The sequence below is a fragment of the Zalophus californianus genome, chromosome 3, assembly GCF_009762305.2.
Source record: "Zalophus californianus isolate mZalCal1 chromosome 3, mZalCal1.pri.v2, whole genome shotgun sequence".
Taxonomy (NCBI): domain Eukaryota; kingdom Metazoa; phylum Chordata; class Mammalia; order Carnivora; family Otariidae; genus Zalophus; species Zalophus californianus.
Window position 1 is genome coordinate 40279037 of NC_045597.1, and position 26077 is coordinate 40305113.

Here is a 26077-nt window from a genome sequence, read left to right on the forward strand (position 1 = left end):
TCCATTTATTTATACCAATGTTATACTAGCACTACAATGATTGTGTATAAACCAAATCTCTAAATAGTCTGAATATCCAGCATGGATCAAAGTTAATATGTTAAATTCATCTCTATAGAGAGTCTCATTTTGTGTTTAGGTCTCTTCACCTTACTTACCTCGTATTACTTAGGATTTAATTCTTACCTATAGAATCATAAACTTGACAATATCTTGTATTTCTATTTTGCTCTGACACACGCCATCTTGTTTTTTCTTTCCAAGTTTATGAAGGAGGCAGAGATAGTACGCTACACCAATGAATAAACAAATGTGTTGGCTAGAGAGATCAGGAGCCTTGTTATATATCATACAACAGGTTTGTTGTGTAGTTAGGGGTATAAATTTCTTCCAAGCCTTGTAGCCAATTGTGAATTTCCTCCCCCTTGGCACTTTTTATGAGGAATCAAGATTAAACACACACACACGTGTACACACACTTGTTAAAATAGATATTAGCAATAATCCTAAAAAAGAAACGATCAGTAAAAAAAAAAAATCAGAATAAAAATATAAAATGCAACATGAGAAATTTGTGGGAGGAAAGAAGGATACCACAAGCCTGAGTCTTTTAGCCTAACAGTCAATGGACTTAATTAATGGACTGAAGTGAGATGATTAAATGTGAACTTATATGTATAAACACCTCAGGGTTTTGTGTCACAGGACAAAAGCATTCTCCTAGTTCTTCCTCTCCTGATCTGTGGTCTCTAATTCCTGAAGCAATGCAGTTTGTCATAAGTTCCTACTTCAACTACAATGCAATGATATCCTCTCCTTAACTTGGACTCAAGGCCCTGTCCTGGACTTTGCCATTTTGTGTATCTTAATCCTTGAAAGATCTTTCTTCAATATCCCAGGCTCACACTAGTCTTTCCTTTCCTTGCCACAGGTATAACTAGGTTTGAGTCTCACTCTCTTCTGACCCTGGCATTCTCATCCAATTTTTTTGTGGTTCCTGTGTTTATTCAGTCTGGAAATCAGACTGGAAATCAGAGCTCCCTTATTTTCATCATTTTCTTCTCAGTGACCTGAAACCCTCTGCTCTATCAACGGTATGAAGACAGCAGTCCTTCATTTATTAATACAGTTGTCATCTCTGCACCCCAGTTTCTGAGCATTAGTGAAGAAAATCACTCAGTTGTGTAGTTTGGTGACAATATACTTATAGTAAACCTTATCTTTACCCTCAATAATGTCTGCACACCATTCTCTTTCCATTATTTGTTTTTTATTCATTTCTTGCATGCTGTAATTTGCCATTTCCAATGTTTTCAATTCCTTATTTATGCCTTCATTTATGCCTCAGTAGAATATTAACTTCTACTTCCCACTGGAAAATAGAAAGCAAGGCAGTAATACCTTTTTTTTTTAAATCCTATCTGCCCCTGTGCCACCTAGAAATGTAATTCTATCCACTCTCTTTGCTTCTTTCCCTCATATAGCACTGGGAAAATGTTTCTCCTGTTACTTGAGACTTCTGGTTCCCTCTGTGTGCTGTCTTCTGCTCCTTCATAGAGCTTAATCTGTTCTATTTCCTTCATTTTGAAGCCACAACTCATATTCTTGTTTCCCCAGCACCTGAAACTGATGAAGACTCTTCTCTGATGGCCAAACAAATGAGAAGGTCTAACCTCAGCAGTTTACAGTCACTGCTCTAACGTCTTGCATACTATTTATGTTTAATATTTTTACTATAAATATCATACACAGTAGTCTATATAGTAGATTTGTGCAGTTTAAAAAAATAATAAAGAAATAAATACCCGTTTACTCATTATCTAGCTCAGAACATGGAAAATCACCAGGTAATACAAAGGCTGCTGTGTGCTCCTCCACAACTGTATCACTCCATGTTCCCCAGGAGGGAAAACTATCCTGCACTTTATATGCTTTCTCAAGGTTTTACCACATATACATGGTTTTCTATTTTATATAATTCATTTTATATTATATGCATTGTTTCATGATTTTTTCTTCATATTGTTACTTTGAGATGTTTCACTATTGACACATGTTGTGTTATTTTATTCATTTTAACAACAGCATAATATTCCATTTTATAAAAGATGTCCTAAGTTATATAGACATTCTGCTGCTTATGGGCAACTGAATTATTTCCAAATTATTGCTGTGATGCACAATACAACTATATACATTAATGTTCATGTCGACTGGTGACATTGATAAAAGATTGTGTGTGTGTGTGTGTGTGTGTGTGTGTGTGTGTGTAACCTAGAATAGAATTTCAGTTCATAAAAAAAAAAAGAATTTCAGTTCATAAAGTGCATGCATGATAATGCCAAATTTTTTCAAAGTTGTGAGATCGATTTATATCCTACTAACAATGAATGATAAATCCCATTGATTTACAACCTCAGCAAAAAATAATTATTCTTTGTAGTTTTTAAATTGAATTTCCCTGATTACTAAAATGAGGTTGAGCACCTTTTCATGTAGTTATGTGCTGCTTTAGTTTTATTTATTGTGAAGTGTTTGTGGATGATATTTAGCCATTGGTCTCTAGATTGTTGATGTTGTTGGTTTTTAGGTGTCATTTATATTCTTCATAAGAATTCTGTTATGCTCTACAGGTTGAAAACATGTACTTTCAGTTTCAGGCTTATATTTTTACTTTTCTGTGGTGTATTTTAGTGAATATAATTTTAATTTTAGTGTATTTAAGTTGTTACTCTTATCAGGTGTAATCTGGCATTTGTCTTGCTTATGAAATACTTCTTTACTGCAAATTTATAGAAATATTGTAAAATGTTGATTTTTTTTAATGTAAGTTCTAATACACCAGCACTTATTTTTATGCATAGGATAGATAGAAATTTTAAAAATGTGAATTTTAGATTCTCTCAACACTGATCTAAAGTACAAATTCTAGAGCCAGAATAAACAAACATGAACAAGCATGCACACACGCACATATACACACATACAAGCCAACATCCAGATTATATGCTTTTGCTTGATGTTTCTCTTTTTATGAATGAGATTTATGATATTTTTTTGTTTTCACTATTATTGTTGAACTAATTTGAACATTTTCTACTATTAAAACATATGGGTGTTATAAAATCTCACAATAATAAGCACATAACAGTTAACTATTTATTGACATAACAACTTTTAAAAAGTCAGTTCAATGAGGTATTTCCTCATTGTCAAAAATTTTTCTGAATAATAGCCAAGCAAAAAATATATTTGCAATTTAAGGAAGATATCTTTAAAAAAGTTACAGCCTATGGATTATGTATATTGTCATTATGGTTCTTGAAACTCTTGAAACTATTGACTTTAAACTACTGGACACTATATTTAAGGTTCTAAAGTTTTTAAAAATTATGTCTAAATTTTGTAAGTTTTCCAAAAGAAAGAAATTTTCTTCAATTAGTTCATGACAGTGAGTTATCAGAAAACAAGAAATGTCAAAGTTATTTATGATCATAAGTAACATGATACACTTGATTATGAAGTGATTGTAATACCTAGTTTGGTTCAAATTTGTGATTTTAGCATTGTCTACAGTGGTCTAATATATGTTAATTTGATATTTTTTTGAATTTCTATTGTAAATGACAAAGGATAATTTTAGCTTAGTCATTTTACTTTGCTTTCAGCAAGAAAAAATAGTATTTAACATTTAATTCCTGATATAAGAAAGTATTTACAGATCAAGGAAGCAGATGGAGGAAAAGAGCTGGCGTATATAGTTATTCAGACTGTTTTCCTTTCAAAAAAAGCTTCACTCTAGAAAGAAAAAAAAATGGTGGTAATGATTTCAAGAATCCTTAAGTGCTTTCTCACAGCAATAGTTAAAGTAACCCCATTGAATTTCTTAACTCATTGATACAGAGAACTATTGTTAATGTGGGGCAACATTAATTTCAAAATCTCTTAATAACTTAAGCCAATATATTCGTATTGGTAAATCATCTATTTTCGTACATAATTAGTAGATCTTTTTGGTGTTAGACCTTATTTTGCCATGTTTTTGCATGTCAGTGGGGGTGTTAACTACAGCCAGCGTTTCAAAATCTACCTTGAAGAAGCAATGTTATGCGTGTTTTAGTATGTGATATACACTTTTTGGAAAGACAACTTAACTTTTCCTTACAGGAAAATATTGGGATAGTGGCATTTGACACCCTGTTTCAGGTCACATTAGCACATAATATAAGTAGTAAAATCCTTAAGATTACACATGTGCACACACACACACAAATACATACACACCTACCCCCCCACACACACACACATACACACACAGGCAAGGAGAAGTAAAACTGGAGAGTTTCAGTTTTTTTTTTAAATTAACTGCCTCAGGTTAATGAAAATTTGAAGGAAAGATACTGACTAAAATATCACTCTAATGGTAGGACCCATCTGTGTATTACAGTGATTTAAATACTGGCTTAATAATTTTCAAACTACAAATAATCACATGCCTTATCCACAAAATATAGAATGCAAATATTATAAAAGGAAGTCGAAGGAAGAAGCAATGACATATTGGTTATTTGTACATGTGGCTTAAATAACTAATACACCTAAAACATTACATGGGTATGAAAACCTGATACAGAATTTTTTTTCTCTCTAAATATGAAGTAATATTAGAATAGAGGTTTTTATGCCAAATAGGTCCCTTAATTTGTCAAAATTTGGATACAAGGAGGATATTAATAACCTCAATCAAAATAAAATTAAATAGATAATAATACACAGATTTATTAATATATCCATACTTGTTATACAAACATTAAATACCATTATGTTATTCCTTTTCAATAGGACATGTTTTCAAGTTTAGAAATGATCTCAATAATTACATTTAGGATTTTCAAAGAACTTCCACATATTTTCAAGCTATTTATATGGATTGAAATTGAATGATCCAAAGCAAGAATCATCTAATTCTTACTTTAAATATGGATATAAACAGATTTTAGTTATTTTTTTAAAGATTTTATTCTTTTTTATATATTTGACAGAGAGAGGGAGACAGTGAGAGAGGGAACACAAACACGGGGAGTGGGAGAGGGGGAGAAACGGGCTTCTCGCTGAGCAGGGAGACCAATGTGGGGCCAGATTCCAGGACCCTGGGATCATGACCTAAGCCGAAGGCAGACTCTTAATGACTGAGCCACCCAGGCGCCCAGATTTTAGTTATTTTTTAATGTAAACTTTTTGGAAGTAAAGTTTTGTTGTTAATAATGGTTTCTAGGGTTAACATTTTTAAAAATATAATAACATATTCTTCATTTATGAAATAGTCCATATGTTTTCTGAGTTAGAAAAAAATTTTGAAACCTGAGAAGAAATAAGGCAGAAGTTAAAGGCATTTATAAATTTATAAAGAGTGTCAAATAATTTTTAGAGACTACAGTCATACCATATAAGGTCATACAAGATTTGCAAGGCCCATTACTCAAGGTTGTCATTCACAAAGATTACGATGAGAATTTGTTTCCATGGAGTTCCCTAGTGTGATCACCTTGGGATTGTTTATATGAAAAGTTGTACACACAAATGAAAAGTTAACAAAAAAGACAATGAAAACATAAATATGTGGACAAATAGAGTTTTCATAGGATCGTTATTTATAAATAGATATATTTACATTGTTAAAAAAAGAATCGTTGTCATGTGATGATTGTTTTGTAGAAATTAGATACGGGAATAAGGGCACAAAACTGGGATGAGAGTAAGTGAACTTAAAGTGAAGTAAGATTCTTACATTATTCAGGATATAGATTACTCTGGAACAACTTAATAACTTAAAAGTATTTGATCTATTATCTAGAACAACAGCTAAAATATAACAGAAATAAATCTAAGAAATCAATAGGCTAGGTAAAGCAAGATATTAAAAAAACTTGATTCACTCAAAAGAAGGATGGGAATGAGGAACGGAGAATCAGATCAATAGGAGATTTTAACCCAGATTTTAGGTAGATTTTAACCCAGCTATCTCAATAATCACCTTAAACATAAATGGACAAAACACACAAATTAGAAGGCAGAGATTGATAATGAATAAAAAGTACTGCATCATATGCTATTTAAAACCACATTTGAAATGTTGACAATGAAAGGGCCGGAAGTAAAAGGACATACAAATATGCCATACAAGCCCTTTAAGCATTAGGAAGCTGATGCAGCTACATTAATATCACACAAAATAAACATCAACATATACATCATGACCAAATAAAAGAGGAATACTTCATAATGAAAAAGAATCACTTCATCAAGTTATAATAATATAAATGTGTACACAGTAACAGAAATACTTTGGAACAATACAACAGATAGAACCACAGGAAAAATTCATGAGAACATTTCACAATTTTGAGAGCCTTTCCTCAATGATTGGTAGAACAATTAGGCCAATAAAAAAAGCATGAAGATAAAAGATTAGAACAATACTATTAATCAGTCTGATCCAAATGACAATTACAGAACACTGTGACAACTGTTGAACGTATATTTCTTTTCACATGCATATGAAAAATTCACTAGAATCTGAGCCATAAAATAAGTGTCAATAAATTTCAAATGATTGAAATAATGCAGAATATGTACTTTGGTCAAAATGTAATTAAATTAGAAATCAATAAAAATTATATATCTAGGGTGCCTGGGTGGCTCAGTCGGTTAAGCACCAGGCTTCAGCTCAGGTCATGATCTCAGGGTCTTGGGATGGAGACCCATGTTGGGCTCCCTGCTCAGAAGGGAGTCTGCTTCTCCCTCTCCCTCTGCTCCTCCTCCTGTTTGTGCTCTCTCTCTCTCTTTCAAATAAATAAATAAAGTCTTTTAAAAAATTATATATTTAAAAAATCCTAAATATTTTTAAATTTTATTTTATTTTATTATGTTATCTTAGTCACCATACAGTACATCATTAGTTTTTGATGTAGTGTTCCATGATTCATTGTTTTTGTTAAATTTTTAAATATATTATTTATAAACAATTCATGATTCAAAGAATTAAGGAGAAATATTTTAAATATTTAAACTAAATGACAGTGGAAAGTAGCAAAATTTGTGAGATAAAAATAAGACAGTGCTTATGAGAAATTTTATAGCTTCCAAGCCTATTTTAGTAAAGAATATAGTTATAAAAGTTAATGATCAGGTATACCTCTTTCAGAAGCTCAAAGAAGAGACTATTAATACCAAACTAAGTGGAATAAGGAAATATTTAAAATGAGTGTAAATAAATGGAATTTTAAAAAGAAAAAAAATCTTTTTTTTTACTTTTGTTAGAAAAAAGTTGGTTATTTGAGAAAGACAAATACCATATGATTTCACCCATATGTGGAATTTAAGAAACAAAACAAATGAAAAAAGGGAGAACAAAGACAAGGTAAAAAGAGGCTTATTAGAGATTCTGAAATGATTGAATTTTTCTTATCTTTAGTGAATTATTTACCTCATATGGAAACCAATATTTTATCACATGTTTGAAATTCAACATATATGGTTTGAAGTACATAACTTAATTATTATACAGTAAGAACATATATTTTTATCTACAAATGGAAATACAATGATTTTCAGGGCAAATGAAGGGCTCCTTGTAGGCTAATGAACAGACTAGAGTCTTCTGTGTTTTATTAACATTAGAGTCCTCAGAAATGGGGCACCTGGGTGGCTCAGTTGGTTAAGTGTCCACCTTAGGCTCAGGTAATGATCTCCAGGTCCTGGGATGTAGCCCTATGTCAGGTTCCCCGCTCAGCGGGGAGTCGGCTTCTCTCTCTCTCCCTCTACCCCTCCCCCTCCTCCCATGCTCTCTTTCTCTCTCAAATAAATAAATAAATAAAATCTTAAAAAAAAAACCTTCAAAACTTAATTGGAATGTAGTTACCAATGATTAATCAATTTTGTATCCCCAGAGTCTAGCAGTAAATTTATCCTATAATCAGCGCTCAAATTAACATTCTTGGGTGAATCTCCTAAGCCATATTATGTATTCTACACATGCATATATAGGAATCTTACCCCTTGCTTCTCCATTATCATTATCTTCCATTTTTGATCTAATATCGTCAAAGGTGCAAAGAGGAACCACAGGATATCATGAAAGAAGGATCAAGAGACATTATAGTGTTCACTAGTCATATACAGGGAAATATTGAAATGGGTCAGTTGTACATAGTTCAGCACAATGGCAAAAATTCTGGAAGCCAGCATAATTATCTCTGTTTCAAAGGTCAGTATGCTCATATCTTTTTTATTTCTTCTAAAGACCTGAGAAAAAAAATAAATGTGCTTTTTTCTCATGCTTTTCTATTTTTTAAATTCTTTCTACCAATACCTTATTCCCATGTCTCCGCTACCTTTTAGATTTCAGACATTTTATTCATGCTTAATGACTTATAGTTGATAAAGTGTCCCTTCTCCCAGGGGTCTTTGAATTTTAATAGAGATCAAAGCCTAGAGATAAAAGGATTAATCTCAAAAATAAAACCTCCTTTGGACTTTTCTGAATGAACACGTTTATCTGTTCTGCACGTGCATAAAGCTGACCTAGGATATTGCACTTTAATGATATTCTTTAGTTTGTTGTATTACTATTAAGAAAAAAAAACCTGCAGCAATCTATTATTTTAATGATATGGAGTGATTGTATACAATGGAAGATTTTGTGCTTTATGTTTGCATCATTGAGAAACTCCAGATTTATTGTGGGGATACTACAATGAATACATGTGCAAACAGACTTTTTCAATCCTTTTTATATTATCTAAATATAGCCTGGTGTTATGTGTGTATGATGACTTAGGCACGTGAAAAAAACATATGCTGTAGATGTTGGTTACAGTATAAGTAGACTGGAACATTTACTTAAGTTTCCAATGACTTAGATTTTAAAATGTTATACAGTATCTTGCAAATCTTGTTATGGAATTGAAAAATAGAGAGAAATTGAAGAATTATTTAGTCCTAGTTACTTTCTAGTCCAAGAGTTTAGAAATAAAGCTACCTCAACATTTGTAAGGGACTTTAGACAGAATTCATGGATTTTACCTCAGAGTACCCACACACAAAGTAAGGCGCACTACAGTAATTATTTGTTAAAATGGTATATTAGTGAATATAACTAGCATGTAGAATTTTTTTCTTAAATATGTGCCACTTATCTATATATTCCCCAAATTACAAAAATAAATACCTATTTGCTCTACCTCCTTAATTATGTAGATTTACTTTCTATGCTGATCATATTAAACAGGTATCTTCCTTTCTGTACATATGCACACAAAATAAACATTTGTAGGTATGTAGAGTTTGAAGCTTTTTGGAGGAAATTAGCTTATTGAGAGCCTTTTGCAAAATACAAAGTTGTCACTCCCAATTTCATACTCAGCAATCTCAGGATACTTTCAAGTAAAGGATGGTAGAGTGCAGGAATTGGAGATCAACAGGAAGAGACTTACAGTGGTCAGGTGAGTGGGTGAAAAAAAAAAAGATCTTGGACATTTAAATGTGGAAGAATGTGATGAAGATTAGTGAAATTGCAAAACTGACATATAACAGACTCTTGAAGTTTGATTATTATTGTGCTTAATCTATTTTTTCAACTGTTTTCATTCTCTTTTTTTTCATCTCCAGTGAACAAAGAGTAATCTTTCTTTTTGTAAAAATATAGAATTTCCCTTCTTAACGGCTATTTTTTTTTCAGATACTTTTGTAGCTATTTGCATTTGAAACTACCTCAGCTACATAAACCATAAGTTTCACCATTAATTTAACCTCCCCTCTTAATTATGTAGACTTTGATATGTATGCATATCTAGTAGCAGTAGTCTGGAGAGAGTGAGTATGCTGTTCTCCCAATCATGATTACCTATAAGTTACTCTTTTCTATATGAAATAAAAATTTTATGATTTAGCCAAATTGATCCAGGCGTTTCAGCTCACAGAAACATAAAATAGAACTCTTTTTATTCTATAACCTTCCAGTTTCAAATACTATACTACCTGTTTCAGAAATATAATCCTTATCACCAGTACACATCTGCTATCACATGATGGTTGGATTAACTATTTCCATTGGAAATTAGGTTCATTGTATTATTATCCTTACCTGCTAAAATATTGTTTTGCAAGTGTGTGAACAAAAGTTATGTGACTATTTTATCACAATGCCTTCCTGCTTTAGTATTTCACTGAAAGAGCCACGGGTATCTCATAGAAATGTTGATACAAGTTTTGCAGATGGAAAATAAGCACAGAATAATAAGTAACTCATTAAAAATATTTATTGCAAAATATATGTCAAACATTGCTAGGGCTTATATACAGAGTGTTACTGAATCATCTCAAAGCCCCATGGGTATTAAATTATTGCTATATTTATTTTAAGGAAAAGAAATCAAGTTTAGAGAGTTGAAATCTTTTTAAATATGGCAGTCTACTAGGTAAATATTAATACTAATTACAGACTAGATATTCATAATTTGAATATCAACTAGATTGAAGTGGTTATGGCTACTGATGGATAATGCTGAGTGATATTATTTTAAAAACAAATATAAAAGTTGGCATCCCAGAATATTTCTAGAAAGATATTCTTAAACTAAATCTCAAAACAATTTAAAATGTATTCTAGGGGCGCCAGAATGGCCCAATTATTAAGCATATGCCTTCGGCTCAGGTCATGATCCCAGGGTCATGGGATTGAGCCCTGCATCGGGCTCCCTGCTCAGTGGGAGGCTTGCTTCTCCCTCTCCCACTCACCCTGCTTGTGTTCCCTCTCTCGCTGTGTCTCTGTCAAATAAATAGAATCTTTAAAAAAATAAATAAATAAAATAAAATGTATTCTATACATGGTTTAGGACATCTCTTTGACTTTGGGGAAAAAAATCAGGTGAAAGGGCATTCTTACCATATTAAATTTCTCCGTCAATTAATTGAAGTTCAAATTTAAAAAGTGTGAGTTCTGTGGGGGGCAAAGTGGTAAGTTATATTTTCTTAAGCTTTAATTTTATGTGTCTTTAAGATTATATGCATAATTTAATTTATAATAAGACATTTTTGAAAATACCAGTAAGAAAGTTGTATTCACATTTAAACTTAAAATAACTTGGTATCTTCCCCCCTCCTTTTTTTTTTTTCTAAATCTTGCTCTCAGTGTTTGTAGTAATTTTTTTGGCTAGTTTTTAATGTGGGCAATTGTACTTAGTTCTGATGAAATGTCATTCTCTTTCTACCTAGAAATAAGATGGTTCTTGACATTGGGAGTTTGTCATTGATTAAATTGTCATAGTCTATTTGAAACCTAAATGCTGCCTTTGGTCATTGTTCTTTTTCTTCTTTAGAAAGTGAACTTTGTGAATAATTGCATGCCCTAGATGTGTCAAAATGAAGAGAAAGCAGCATTCCTAACTATGAACATTTTATAAACTATTTGTCTCTGCTGTCTTGAGCAGGTTTATGAAAATAAAATATTTCAAAATTGTATTGCAGAATCAAAGATATTTTAACAGTCTTAGGTATAAAATGAATTCAGTGCAGAGTTATAGGATTTATTGATATTCTTCATTTTCCCACCAATATAAAGTTATAAAAATGCTATATTATATTCCCAAGAAAAATTAGAAAACATTTATTTGGAGCTTTAATATATTTAAAGGTGATGAATTCTAAAATGTAAAGACATTTTAAAACATATTCATTATACCCTGTTTTTAATTCATGGAAAAATTTTAAACATCTTCTTATGTAAAAAGTTAAATAAATGTTGTCTCAAGGTGCTTTTAAAAGTATCTCTATCACTTTTGACTTGGACTGATGCTTGTGTCAGTATAGATACGCAAGAACTGTTAAATGTAGTATGTCCACATACTTATTTGCATGTTAGTATTCCTTATTAAAATTAACTGTTTTATTTTACTACCTGCATTTAGAAGTATAAACCACATTTCAACTTTAATCTCTGAGGACATTTAAAATGTTTTTCCTTAATAAGCATGATCAAGAATATAAAAAGTAACTGCATGTAAAGATACACATATTCAAGTAATAATACTCATGATACAAGATATAAGGGAGTTTGAAATCAAAGAGAAAAAGCTAATCATGGAGTAGAAGGAGAATGAATGGCGATACTGGAGTTTAGCTCTAGAATTTGAAGTTGGGGTGCTAACATGCTGAATAATAGGAAGGAGAATATGTTTCACTGTTGCTAAGAAAATAAAATAGGAAGTTAAAAAGAAAAGCCAGATTTATCAAAAGGTTTCAGAAGTTTGATTTGAGAGGAGAGGTGTGGGTAAGTGTTGCATATGTGTGTGTGTGTGTGTGTGTGTGTGTGTGTGTGTGTGTGTGTGTTATTTTAACATAGATTACTGTAAACCACTCTGAGTTCCTGTGTGGGAGTAAAAATGATGAGAAATGTCTTTGAAAACTATAATCTGGCAGTGGCGGATAGTGAAAGGAATCTGGAACCAGTGAGCTGGATAGAAAATATTTATGGTTATTTAAGGGATTAAAGTGAGGGCCATGGGAAAAGAAATATAAAGGATAAGTCCAAGAAAGATTGTGAAGGAAATACTAAGAGCAAACAAAGCAAAAAGAGATAAAAATAAAGAATATCGATTTAAAGATGAGTCCAAGATTTCTAGCCTCAGACATATCTGAGATTTCCATAAAAGAAACAGGAAATCTGTAAAGAGAAAGAAATTTAAAGTAGAAAAGTTGATTTTTTTTTTTTAAATCTTGCAAGACTGAGATAAAAGTCCATTATCTAAATCATGCCACATTTCAAGTGTTAGGTTATGGTCATGCATGTAAAAGATCAAAATTGGACAAGTGGTTTTCAATAGAAATGTAATAGATGGAGTCGTAAGCAGAGGTAAATTCATTGAGGTTAGCAATGTAGAAAGATAAGGATGAAAGATACAGGACTAGAGATAAGTTACAATCGATAGATACAATTGAAAAAAAGGGAAAGTTCCAGAATAGGACTCAAAGAATTAGAAGGGTGAAGGGATGCAGACACTAGGGACAAAATAATTCATGCACACTTTTAAAATTTTAAGTATTTAAAAAGACTCATGAGCCACACAAATCTTTTCTGCAATTTTACTACAGCCAGGAGATGTAAAATAAGCACATTCTGTAGAATGTGTCTTCTGTGTATATCTAATTATAATCTTAAGCAGAAGCCAAATGGATCCATAAGCATCCCGGGTTGGATCCTACTCCCCTCCGCTTTGCCACCAGCATGTACAACACATTTACTCAAAACTCAACTGCCTGGCTACTAGATATCAGGTACTCAGGAGGTGCAAACATAAAAAGGTGAACTAGGAAATCAAGGAGACTTCTCATCTGCTAATACTATTGCAAGAAACAGACTAGAAACAAGACAATAGATATGATTATTAGAGAGTGGGACAAGTGTTATGAAGGAATAACAAAAATCCAAATCATAGGATAAAAACTGAACTGGGAAAAGACACTTTTAATAAGGAGGTACAAAACAGCCTCCATGCAGTGACAGTTTTGCTGAAATCTGAAGAACCCAAAAAGCCAGCCTTGGAAGAAGTGACTTTTCAGTTAGTGGGTGTAAATAATGCAGAGACCTAGAGGAAGAGAAAATTTTGTGCTCAGAGAACAGAAAAGAGACCGGTGTGTCTGGACAAGAGTAGTGTGTGGGAGATGAAATCGTTTGTTTGCAGAGATGGGAAACAGTCGTGTTACATATGACTATATGAATGTGATTAAACATTGCATTTTCATATCAGGGCAATGGGAGTACATTGGATAGTTAAATAAAAAGAGGACATTATTTTTTTAAAAACATTGCTCTGGCTGTAGTATAGAGAATTAATTGAACATTACAAGAATGAAAGGGGGAGTTCTCTCGAAAGAGGCTTATAAGAGCTTTTAGGGTTGCTCTGGCTACGATGGTGTCAAGGGAAATTCACAATGTTGAATGGACATCAGGGATCAAACTGGGGGGTGAGGGAAAGGAAAGAAGACAAACTATGAGAATGCTGTGTTTTGTTTATTCATGTATCTATCAGCATATAGAGACACATTCGTACACATCTATTACGTATTTTGTGATTTAGAACTCTAAAGAAGCCCATAATCCAGGTGCTTTTTTTTATTAAGTAACCATTCATATTTATTAGAGACTTGGGTGATCTTTCTTACCATCCTGTAAAGATGATCTAACCAAATGAGGTTCTTTTACGCTCATGAGATTGATTTCTGAGCAAAGACCTTGAAACAAGTTTTCCCTTGTGGAAGTAGAGCTAAAAAACTCAATTTTCTTGAAGGTAGTCTCCCAATCTGTCTTTGTGTTGTTTTACCTTTGTGTTGTTTTGCCTGTTTTTTACCCAAAAACCAGGGAAGTTTTTGAATTTCCCTGGTGGAAAAATGGAGGGAGGGGTAGTTGCATGCTGTGAATTTAACCCTCCATAATCTGGAGGCAACAAGAGGCCCTGTCAGTGACATACCCCCTTTATGTGGATTTGTGCTTATTGGGAGGACCTAGAAGTGAGAGCAGAAATACATTAAGGTTATAAGCGGCTCTTAATACACTTGTATTTCCTTAATCAGAAGGAGCTGAGATTTACTTTGTGAATAATTAATTGGTTTATGTTGCTGTTATCATTACTGTATGTCCCTTATCTTTGATTGCCATTCACATTTCAGGAGGAAAATTCTTTGAAACAAACATGCAGTCGTCATAACTTATCCTCGCGTCTGAGACCCATAGTAGGTACACAAACCTGTTTTAGTGAATAAATGACTAGAAGACATTTAATCGTCTGATGTATTATTAAGGGGAAAACTAGGCTTGAACCCTGTAATATATAACATCAATTTGATTTAAATTATGCATAAAAAGTAAAGCACATCCTCAAAAGTGTTAATTAAAAATGTAATTACAAAAACCATACTAAACGCAATTATAAATCATTTTTATATCACCCTTCATTTTGTACTTTATCTTTCTCTTCCTTATCACGAGTGCATGTAAGATAGCATCTACTCCAACTCTCAGTGTTCAACACTACAACTCCTTCCTGCTGGGGAAAAAAAACAATCTTCCAAGAAGCCAAACTGTGAAAGATTCTGAAGATTTTAGAAGCTCATGCCAAAAACTGATCATTTAGATTAAAAGAGAAAAGGCAGCCAAGTAGTAAAATTTTCTTGAGTTATCAGAGAATGCTAACAAAAGGTCACTCCGTCTAATTCAACTACGATCTATATAATCTAATTATGCTCATTTCTAAAACAAATGTGTTATTTGCACTGCATTGGTATGCAGATTACAAAGTGTTATTATAGGATTATAGATGGAATGCTGGTTTGCACTTTGTATGAAAAAGACCTGTAAATACTATTTAGCTTCACTTTTATGCGGCTAGGATTTAGTGCACACTAAAAGGCTTAGCTAGTGCAATATTCGAGTTCCAGATAGTGAAGTCAGCTAACTGCACCAACGCTAAATAAAGCTGGGTGAGCGCAGTTTCAGGCTCATCTCTTCATTTATTACATTTTCCTTCATCCGTCAGAAATATGAAGTTAATAAAGTCCATGTTCCATCCTTCTGAAAATGAAAAGCAACTTTTGTTTTAACCATTAGCATAAGAATTCTGTTATGGGAATCTTGAATTACTAAAAGCCTTTATTTATTTATTTGTTTATTTATTTATTTATTTTGCAGATACGGTGCATATACTTTCATGCTGTATTTACACATGAAGCTCAGAGTCAAATGCCTTTCCTTATACTCTTTAAGGAATTGTGTAAAGCACAGTTTGGGGACTCGGGCAGTTTTAATAATATTTGTCTCTGCAGTAGGGACGATTGCAGTTCAGCAGCTGCATTAGCAATGATGCTTCAAAATGACTTTCAAGTAATTCATTACTTCCCTTTCTCATGCATTAAATTTAATATAGCTTGCAGGTTCTAATTCATCTTCATGCATACTAATAAACTGCACTACAAATAAATTCTGCATTGGTTTTAAAGTGATTTCACTTCATCTATATATCAAACATGAAGTTGCTGGTTGGTTTGTAGCTAGCTGCAAATAGATCTAGAATCTTATCCATGTAGTTACATGATCAATGACTATAATAACCCATCTTTGTAAAGATGACATATTGCTTTTAATATTTTTTAAAAGAAAGACAATATATATATATATATATATATTTTACTTTCTAAGGTGGTAAAAACTCTTGAGGACACCACTCTAGAATATGAATGAACCCAATGAAAGCATCTTAAAATTCATATGCCATACCACAGTGATTCTCTCCTTTTATATCTAGGCTTTATAACTAGAACTGCAGAGGAAAGAAAATCTTCTGTCCTCTCCCCTCTTGGATCCATCTATCAAATTGGTTTAGTGCTGGCAGTCTTAGCAGCTGCTGAGTGACAGTTTCCTAAACAGTTTTCACAGCTCAAAAAAAGAAGGACATGGACTGTGGCACTGATGTGGGGCAGGGGAGGGCTGGAGAGCGTCAGGTGCAGATAGTACTATAATCTGCTTCTATAGAGCTTTATCATTTAAGAAGCACTTTCAGGGGCACCTGGGTGGCTCAGTTGGTTAAGCGACTGCCTTCGGCTCAGGTCATGATCCTGGAGTCCCAGGATCGAGTCCCGCATCGGGCTTCCTGCTCAGCAGGGAGTCTGCTTCTCCCTCTGACCCTCTTCCCTCTCGTGCTCTCTATCTCTCATTCTCTCTCTCTCAAATAAATAAATAAAATCTTTAAAAAAAAAAGAAGCACTTTCATGTAGATCATCCTATTTAAATCTTAGAACTTTATTTTTTATTGAGATATAATTGACATATAACATTGCATGAGTTTATGATGTACAACGTGTTGATTTGATACACTCATATATCGGGATAGGATTACCCCATCGTATTAGCTGACACCACCTTCATGTCGCACAATGATCATTTCTTCTCTGTGGTGAGAACATTTAAGATCTACGGTCATCACAACTGTACCGTATATGATACTGTTTAACTATAATCACATTAGATCCCCAGAACTTATTCATCTTCTAACTTCAATTTTTTTCTCTTTGACCAACATCTCCCCAGTTCCCTCACCCTCCAACCCCTGGTAATCACCATTCTACTGTTTCTACAAGCTCAGCTTTTTGGGATTCCAAAAAGGTAAGTGAGATAATGCAGTATCTGTCTTCGACTGTCTGATTTACCTCACCTCAAAAAATGCCCCCAGGGTCCATCCATGTTGTCATAAATGGCAGGGTTTCCTTCTTTCTCATGAATAAATAATATCCCAGTATGTATTATCCTTGTATATGGGTGTATAGAACATTCTGGAGTTCTATTATATGCATATGTGTGCACACACCACATCTTCCTTATCCATTTATATATATACTAATATATATAAAGTGGATAATAAATTAAATTAATATAAATACACACACACACACACACACACACACACACACTACATCTTCCTTATCCATTTTATCCACTGTTAGACATACAGGTTGTTTCCATATCTTGGCTATTGAGAATAATGTTGCAGTGAACATAGGAGTGCAGATGTCTATGAAAGATTCTGTTTTATTTATCTTGTTGGATATATACACAGAAGTGAATTTGCTAGATCACATGGTAGTTCTATTTTCAATGTTTTGAGGAACCTCTAGATGAGATGATAATCTCAATTTTACATGAAAGGAAACCTAAAAATGCTAAATTATTTTTTTTCAATGTCACATGACTTCAGTGTTGGAAACTGCAACCAAATTTGAATTGTCCAATTAAAAAATGTTCTTTTCTCACTATATCACACTTTATCTCTCACGTCTGTCTGTTTGTCCCATGTGGAAAGACCATGTAACAAATTTTTGACTCTGTTCCCCAGTGAGATCTCCAGAAGAAAGATTTTAGTCAGTTGTTTTAATGTCAAGTTTGGGAGAGAGGCTCCCTTAGAGCTTTCAGACTCAAAGTGTGGCCCGTGGATCAACAGCATTGGCATCGCTTAGAAGCTTGTTAGAAATGCAAACAGCAGGCCTCACCCTAGATCACCAAATCCAGTTCTCCATTGCATCAAGGTCCCAGGTGATACATAAGCAGCTTGAAATTTGAGAAATGCTGTTTTTGAGGGAAACAAAATGAGCTATGGAAAAAAGATCTTTTGAGTAAGATAGGAAAAATCTTTCAGGTAGCAATGAAGTGAAAGGATATATATATATATGTGTGTGTGTGTGTGTATATATATATATATATATATATATATGATGTTCCCCTCACATAGCCACTGCTGAGTTTCTATAATACTTATAATACTTTTTCCACCCACTCATTTTTAGCAGTATTTTTGCTGTAGGTATCAGCCAAGTACATGAGTGATGTGGGAAATCCTGTGTCTAAAGATGTTTCTGAATGGTGAGAAAGAGACTAAGAAATAAAAATTTAAAGATACTCTGTTTACAAAATCTGTGCAGTGTAATTCGGACTGCTTCAGTAGTTTTAGGATTATAATTTCAGTAAATACATAATGGAACCAAGCATTCTCTCTAGTCTGTTTCTTGACTCTAATACAAGGAAGCAACCAGTTCTATGTATAATATCAACATTTCTTAACTTATTAAACTAAATGGAATTTATTTCATAATTGATATATAATAATTTTAAGATAGGCCTCTTGTGCTTATAAACACACCAACCAATAATTTTCCATCGTTGCTGAAGGTAAGTACCAGGAACTTTATCATCCTAAATGTTATACCTAGTCTCTAATTTAAGTCCAGATTAGGCAGATCCAATCATCGGTAAACCTTACAAAATTTAACTGATCAGACTTCTCACAAAGACATGGTACAAAATGTGGGACTTAGACTGTGGACATAGAACACGTTGTGTCTGCTTACATAATTGACTAGAGGGGCTTACTTTCCTAATAGAATCAATGTCACGGCACAAGAAATCTTCCAGATGGTTCTAAGGAAGACTATTTTATTTGCAATTAGATGAATAAAAATCAGTCTAAGATAGAAAGAAAGAAAGAAGAAAGAAAGAAAGAAAGAAAGAAAGAAAGAAAGAAAGAAAGAAAGAAAGAAAGAAAGAAAGAAAGAAAGAAAGAAAGAAGAAAAGAAGAGAGAGAGAAAGAGAAAGAAAGAAAGAAAGAAAGAAAGAAAGAAAGAAAGAAAGAAAGAAAGAAAGAAAGAAAGAAAGAAAGAAAGAAAAACTTTCCTTTTTTTTTGATAACTGACAGTTTGGGCTTAAATTCAGGTCTGAACTTTGCTTTTCTTACTGACTTCTAGAATATTCTTTACACCACTTTTAAACGAAACCTTCTTACGTGTATGACTGAGTGCCTGATTAAATTTGAACTATATATCTAGAAACTCTTTTGTTTTAGGAAACAACAGAGATTGGGATAACTATTGGTAATAGTAAGTATAAATCATCCATAATTCAAATAAGTGATACCTTTTCAGAGGCTCACCTATTCTGTTCAGTGAAAATGCTATCTAAATTTTTGTATTTCCCTGATACAAAAACCAAATTAAAAAGCACAACTTTTTTTCCAAGGAAAATATCCCTTTCTGGTAGGTAGAGAAGTACATCTTATTAATGCTTTGGGCAGGACAATTCTTTTTTGGCATGAAGTTGAAAACTTGGAGGAAAACTTGTTATATGTGGAGTTATAATATTTGAATATCCCAAAGATAACTGGTTCTCATGAACCTTTCACAAATTTGTAGCCTCTAGAAATTGGAATTCCTTTTTTTTTTTTTTAAGATTTTATTTATTTATTTGACAGAGACACAGCGAGAGAGGGAACACAAGCAGGGGGGGAGTGTGAGAGGGAGAAGCAGGCTTCCTGCTGAACAGGGAGCCAGACACGAGGATCGATCCCAGGACCCTGAGATCAGGACCTGAGCCGAAGGCACACGCCTAACGACTGAGCCACCCAGGCACCCCAGAAATTGGAATCTTATTTCTCCACCTCAAAGCAATAAAGTCGTACTTCTCAAGTTGAATGTTACATATAGACCCCAGGGAGATCTTACAAAGCTGAGCAGGGTTCAAGCAAACTCCTAGGAAATGCCAATGTAGCTGGTGACCAAACAGTTTGAAAAGCCGGGCTGCACAGAGCATGCTTAATTTCTTGAATAATGAGACAAAGTGACAGAATATGCTATGCTTGCTATCCTGCTTTTTTAATCTTTATAGTCATTCCTGGTGACCCTTATCATATTTTGTGATTATTATCATCATTTAGCTGCATTTTTTTCCTGTGCCCTTTTCAACTTTCACCACCATAAATTGTGTGGAACAAGATCTGCGTTTTTCCTCTCTTTATTGTTTGCACTGCCCGCCTCCTACCTTTGAAGACTCAAGCACCCGTTACAACTCTCAGGCTTTTGCAGATTCTATTTCTCTTTAGGAGGAATCCAGTATTAAGGGTCCACATTAAGGCCATTTTGCTGCCTACCTCATCCATATATTATGACCTAGCCTGATTAGTAGGCTTATTATTCTAATTTTTTTACTTATTATTAGTATTTTCTTTCTACCTGACATGATCCATTCTTCACTTGCATTAAGTGAGCTCTGTCTACAGTCTTTGATAGGTTGAATTTTGTCTCTCAAAAAAAAAAAAAAAATTTATGTCAAAGTCCTAACCTGTAGTACATCAGAATGTAACCTTATTTGGAAAAGGATAAATGTAATTCCTTGAGATAAGTTTATATTTGAGTAGGGTGGAATCTTACTACAATATGACTGGTATCTCCTAACAAGAAGACTATGTGAAGACAGACACATAAGGGGAATACCATGTGACAAGGAAGCCAAAAGGTGGGGTTAGGTAGCTACAAGTCAAGCAATGCTGAAGATTGACCTAGGAAGAGGTAAAGACCTGTACACAAGGAAACAATGTCACATCTGTCCATATCTCGTAAACATTAGAAGAACTCAGATTGTTATAGGAATATTGGTCTTTGTTCTTTAGCACAAACTGCTTTGTGGGTTTACCTATATGGGAGAAATAGGTATTAAATAAAAAGAACTGAGCTTTCTTTGTTACGTTCTGTTAAGCATACTCCCCCCCACTTTTTTAATAGGATAAGTATATTTTTCTTAATTGTGGAAGAAATCTAAAGTAGGCAATTAGAAAAACATTAGGCAAAGTGAAAAGATGTTATTTAAAAAAAATTAAAGACATTGGTTAATAAATTTAAGGAGTGCTGTTGTGACCAATTAAAAATTTCAAAAGGAAAAGGGAAAGCTTTAGCAACAAATGATGAACCCTTAGGATCCAAATTTCTTTTAATTAAAAAAAATGACCACAGGGGTGCCTAACTGGCTCAGTCAGTAGAACATGTGACTCTCAATCTTGAGGTTGTGAGTTCGAGCCCCCTGTTGGGTGTAGAGATTACTTAAAAACAAAATCTTAAAAAAAATTTAAAAAATTAAAAAATGACCACTGCTCTATCTAAACAGGTATTTTAACAAAAAGCAAGTGGCTGCTTTAAATCTTTGGAAGAAATTAAGTCATTTACATTACCCTCATCAATATATCAATATCCTAAGTGTCAAGTTGTATAAAGGACAAATTATAACTGATCAGCTCATGACATAGTCTAAAAGTTCTGCTCATTGTGAAGTCAAAAATTTTTATCATCGTGACTATAGATATTTTATTCCTTCTTTTTTATTTTTTTTAAATATTTCATTTATTTGAGAGGGAGAAAGAGAAAGAGCACAAGAGCAGGGAGAGGGAGAAGGAGACTCCTCACTGAGCAGGGAGCCCAATGCAGGACTTGATGCCAGGACCCTGAGATTACGACCTGAGCTGAAGACAGATGCTTGACCAACTGAGACACCCAGGTGCCCCTCTTTTATTCCTTCTTAAAATATAAAGTTAAGATGTAGAGTGAAAATTTCTTTGCTTTACTTACTTGTGATATGGGTGGGAACAGTGACTGCATCTGAATAGTTGTCTCTGTTAAAACCAAACCCATAGATATATCTCCATAGAGCACAGAGTTTGATATGAGACTTAGAAGTATATGTGGCACAAATATAAGTTTAAAATAATTTTTAAGCTACATATTTACCATCCCTATACTACAGTAGGGATAATTTCTTTGCCTTTGCTTCTTTTAACCAACTCCCATTTGATGGAAGGCTTAGAACAAAAATAATTTGTAATTTTTGTGGAAATTTTTAATTACAAATTTCTGTGCTTTAAAAGTATTTTTTTAAAAAACATAATAAAAATGGAGAATTGTGAAAGATTAATAACCAATGGAAAACTAGCATGTATAAAACTTTCATATATATTTTTATTGTTAATATTATTTAATTTTATGTCATATTGTCCATAAAAAATTTAAGGCAGCTACTCATATTTTTTTAAAGATTTTTTAAATTTTATTTATTTATTCATGAGAGACAGAGAGGAGAGAGGAGAGAGAGAAAGGCAGAGGGAGAAGCAGGCTCCAAGGAGCAGGGAGCCCGATGCAGGACTCGATCCCAGGACCTGGGATCATGACCTGAGCCGAAGGCAGACGCCCAACCATCTGAGCCACCCAGGCGCCCTACTCATATTTATATACATATTTTTGATCATTTAACTGTAGACCAAGAAACTTTGGAATCCCAAGGATAAAATCATTTTGCAATAGAGTAAATGAAGAGTATTGTGTAGCTAAAAAAAACGTAAATCTTTCCTCATACTTTATTTTGTAAAAATAATTTGAAATTTTTATAGAGAAATGAATTATGTATCTGGATGGTTGTGTATGAATCTGATATGGTAGTAAATTTCCAAAAGCAAGAAGCAAATATGGGTTTTATATTTATTCACTTTGGAAAGATATTACAGTCATATATGATATATAATAACTGAGTGCTCAAAAATTATGTATTTATTTCTCATGTTCACTGAGTGAGATGGCTGAAATTTATTTAATACTGCAATCTTATTAAAGTAGTTAAAATGATGTTTAAATTTTTTTGAAATCATAGATACATCCATAAAGTAGAGTCAAAATTTATCTTCTCCATTACTCTTTAATATGTCCCTTCTGTTGATTTACCACCTCTTCAGGAGCTTCCCAGTATAAACTGAAACCAGTCCCTGTCCAAGAGGAAGGGCAGGAAGAATCCAGAGGCAGACCTCTCCAGATTGGTAGGTAGCAGTTTAATTACCAAGGGGAACTTACTTATGAGGCTGTACCTCCCCACCAGAATCTTAAACATTTATATAGAGGCCTTAACTGAGTTCATATCTAAAATATAAAAGAATTCAAACTACTCAAAAACAACAAAATACAATGTAAAAAATGCCAGAGGATCTAACAGATATGAAAAGATGCTCAATATCACTAATCATTAGGAAAATGCAAATCAAAACCATAATGTGATATCACCTTACACAGGTCAGAATGACTATTAGAAAAAGGCAAAAAAAACAAGTGTTGGAGAGGATGTGGTGATAAGGGAGCCCATGTGCACTATTAGTGGAAATGTAAATTGGTGCAGCCACTATGGAAAACAGTCTAGAGGTTCCTCAAAAGATTAAAGATAGAGCAACCATGTAAGTCAGAAATGCCACTACTATTTATCCAAAGGGGGAAAAAAAAACCACTTATTTGAATAGCTATATGCCCCCCCTTTGTTCACTGCAGATAATTTACAATAACCAAGGTAGGGAAACAGCCTAAGTGTTCATTGATGGATAAATGGATAAAGAATATGTGACATATACACAAGAAAATGGACTACTAATTAACCATAAAAAGGAGTGAAATCTTGCCATTGCAACAACATGGATGGATCTTGAGGGCATTATGTTAAGTGAAATTAGTCAGACAAAGACAAATACCGTATGATTTCACTCTCATGTGAAATCTAAAAAATAGAAAAGATGAAACAAAACCTACCTTCCTACATCCAGAAAACAGATATGGTTGCCAAAGGGTTGTGGGTGGTGGCAATATGGGTGAAGGGGATTAAGAATTACAAACCCCCGCTTATAAAACCAATAAGTCATGATGTATAATGTATAGCATGGAAAATACAGCCAATAATATTGTATTAACCGTAAGGTGAACAGATTGCAACTATACTTATTGTGGTGACTATTTCACAACGTACACAAATGCCAAATCACGAGTTGTACTCCTGAAACTACATAATGTTGTATGTCAATAATACCTCAGAAAAAAATAATAAAATCGGTGGCCTGGACTACTGAATTTGAAAGTTTAAACTTAACCATAATTTTGAAGGCAGAGAAGTAAATAATTTTTAAAAATTAACTTGGAATTAACTTATTTCAAATACAGTATTTTAAGTATCATAACCTCTCAATAAAATAGGTACAGATAAAAACAGTTTATATACAACAAAATACATATTTTTGGTTAAAAACAAAAAATACATATCTGTGGTAAGAAGAACATTGATAAGCTCAGAAAATAAAATTACACTTTAAAATATGCGTCAACTATGGAAATATTCCCATCACCTGTCCATGAAAGAATATTACTTTGAGAGGTTGTCTCAAGATTGAATTATCCACTTTGCAGTTTGCAAGGTTTGTAGTGCTTATTCCAGCATTCTTTTCTTTAAATTACATCTGGGCAAAGGATCAAGTTCAACAGGGGCAAGAAGTGCTTGGGACAATCAGAACATGTCTGATTAACATGCTGGTGGATATCACTGGCAACACTGTCCCTACTGAGTTTCATAATGCTAATATGAAGCTTTTCTAATTGAATCATAATGTTAAAATACCACTTTCTGTTCAATACAGAGACTGTTCTTTAAGTTTCTAGTATACTGACGATTTCTTGCTCTTAGTCTTCTTTGTTTCAAGAAAAGGCATATGATTCATTGACAGTCAACCTGGGGGCAACCATAATGCTGAAAAGAATACTAGACAGTGTATCTAGATCTACCGGAGAACTAGAAGCTAGTCTACTAATAACAATTTGTGTTACTTAAATATCTACAGGATTTACTTAAATTAGATATAGCTTAGGATTCTCATCAATGTAATAATGAACATTGTAGTAATTGTTCTCTCTCACATGTACATGTCAAGCTCAAATGAAATCTACTTGTAAATGAAGGATGCATGTCGCAAAAAATAAACTGACATGGTCATTGTTGGTGAGAAGGAAAAGTACAAACTTCCATGGCAATTGTGACAGATGTGCACACAGAAATATCAAATTCTTTAGAGAAGGAAAAAGAGAGAAAAAGTAAGGCTTTTACAACCTCAGCTCTTTGCCTTCTCACGTAATTTCTGGGATTATGCTAAATCTCTATCTGTACCTATACCCCTTTCTGCTATTGATTGGATTGTTTAAATTTTCTTACTTTCTACTCCTTTTTTCAAATGTTTCATAAGCTGTACATATCAAATTTTAAATTGCACAAGTATACTCTTGATTTAATAAGGTGTAAATATTACCCTTCAACTGAATAATATGGAGACACTGGGTGGTTTACCTCATTAAGCCATCAATATTATTACCATCTTGAATTCTAGTTCTGCCTTTTTTTCTGAATCCTCTTAGTTAATATAATTATTTGGATGGTTGTTCTATTAACAACACCTATTTTACTTTGTCTATGTCTTTACCTATCTCTGTTGACTATTCTTTCTTTAATCCCTTGACATCAATCTGTGTTAAATTTCCTATTTCTTTGCTGAAAATAAACTAGAATCATACAATTGAGATAAGCAGAGACTATTTAGTCAGAAGTTATTATAGGAAGTGAGTCAACTACCACCATTTGCTTTGGCAGAGACTCAAAAGCAGGAAAGTGGGCAAATTTTATAATGAAAAAATAGAGGAAAACTTCAAGTGTGCTCTCTTTGGAAATTGTTGACATGGGGAAGCTGGAAGGATACTAAGTAGAAGTGGGTTTATCTATTTTGTACTTTGTTAGACGTAGAGGGAAAATACAGGCAAGTTTGTAGCTAGTGACTAGGTCTTGACCATTCTGGGCAAATCTCTCCAGAAGCTGTCA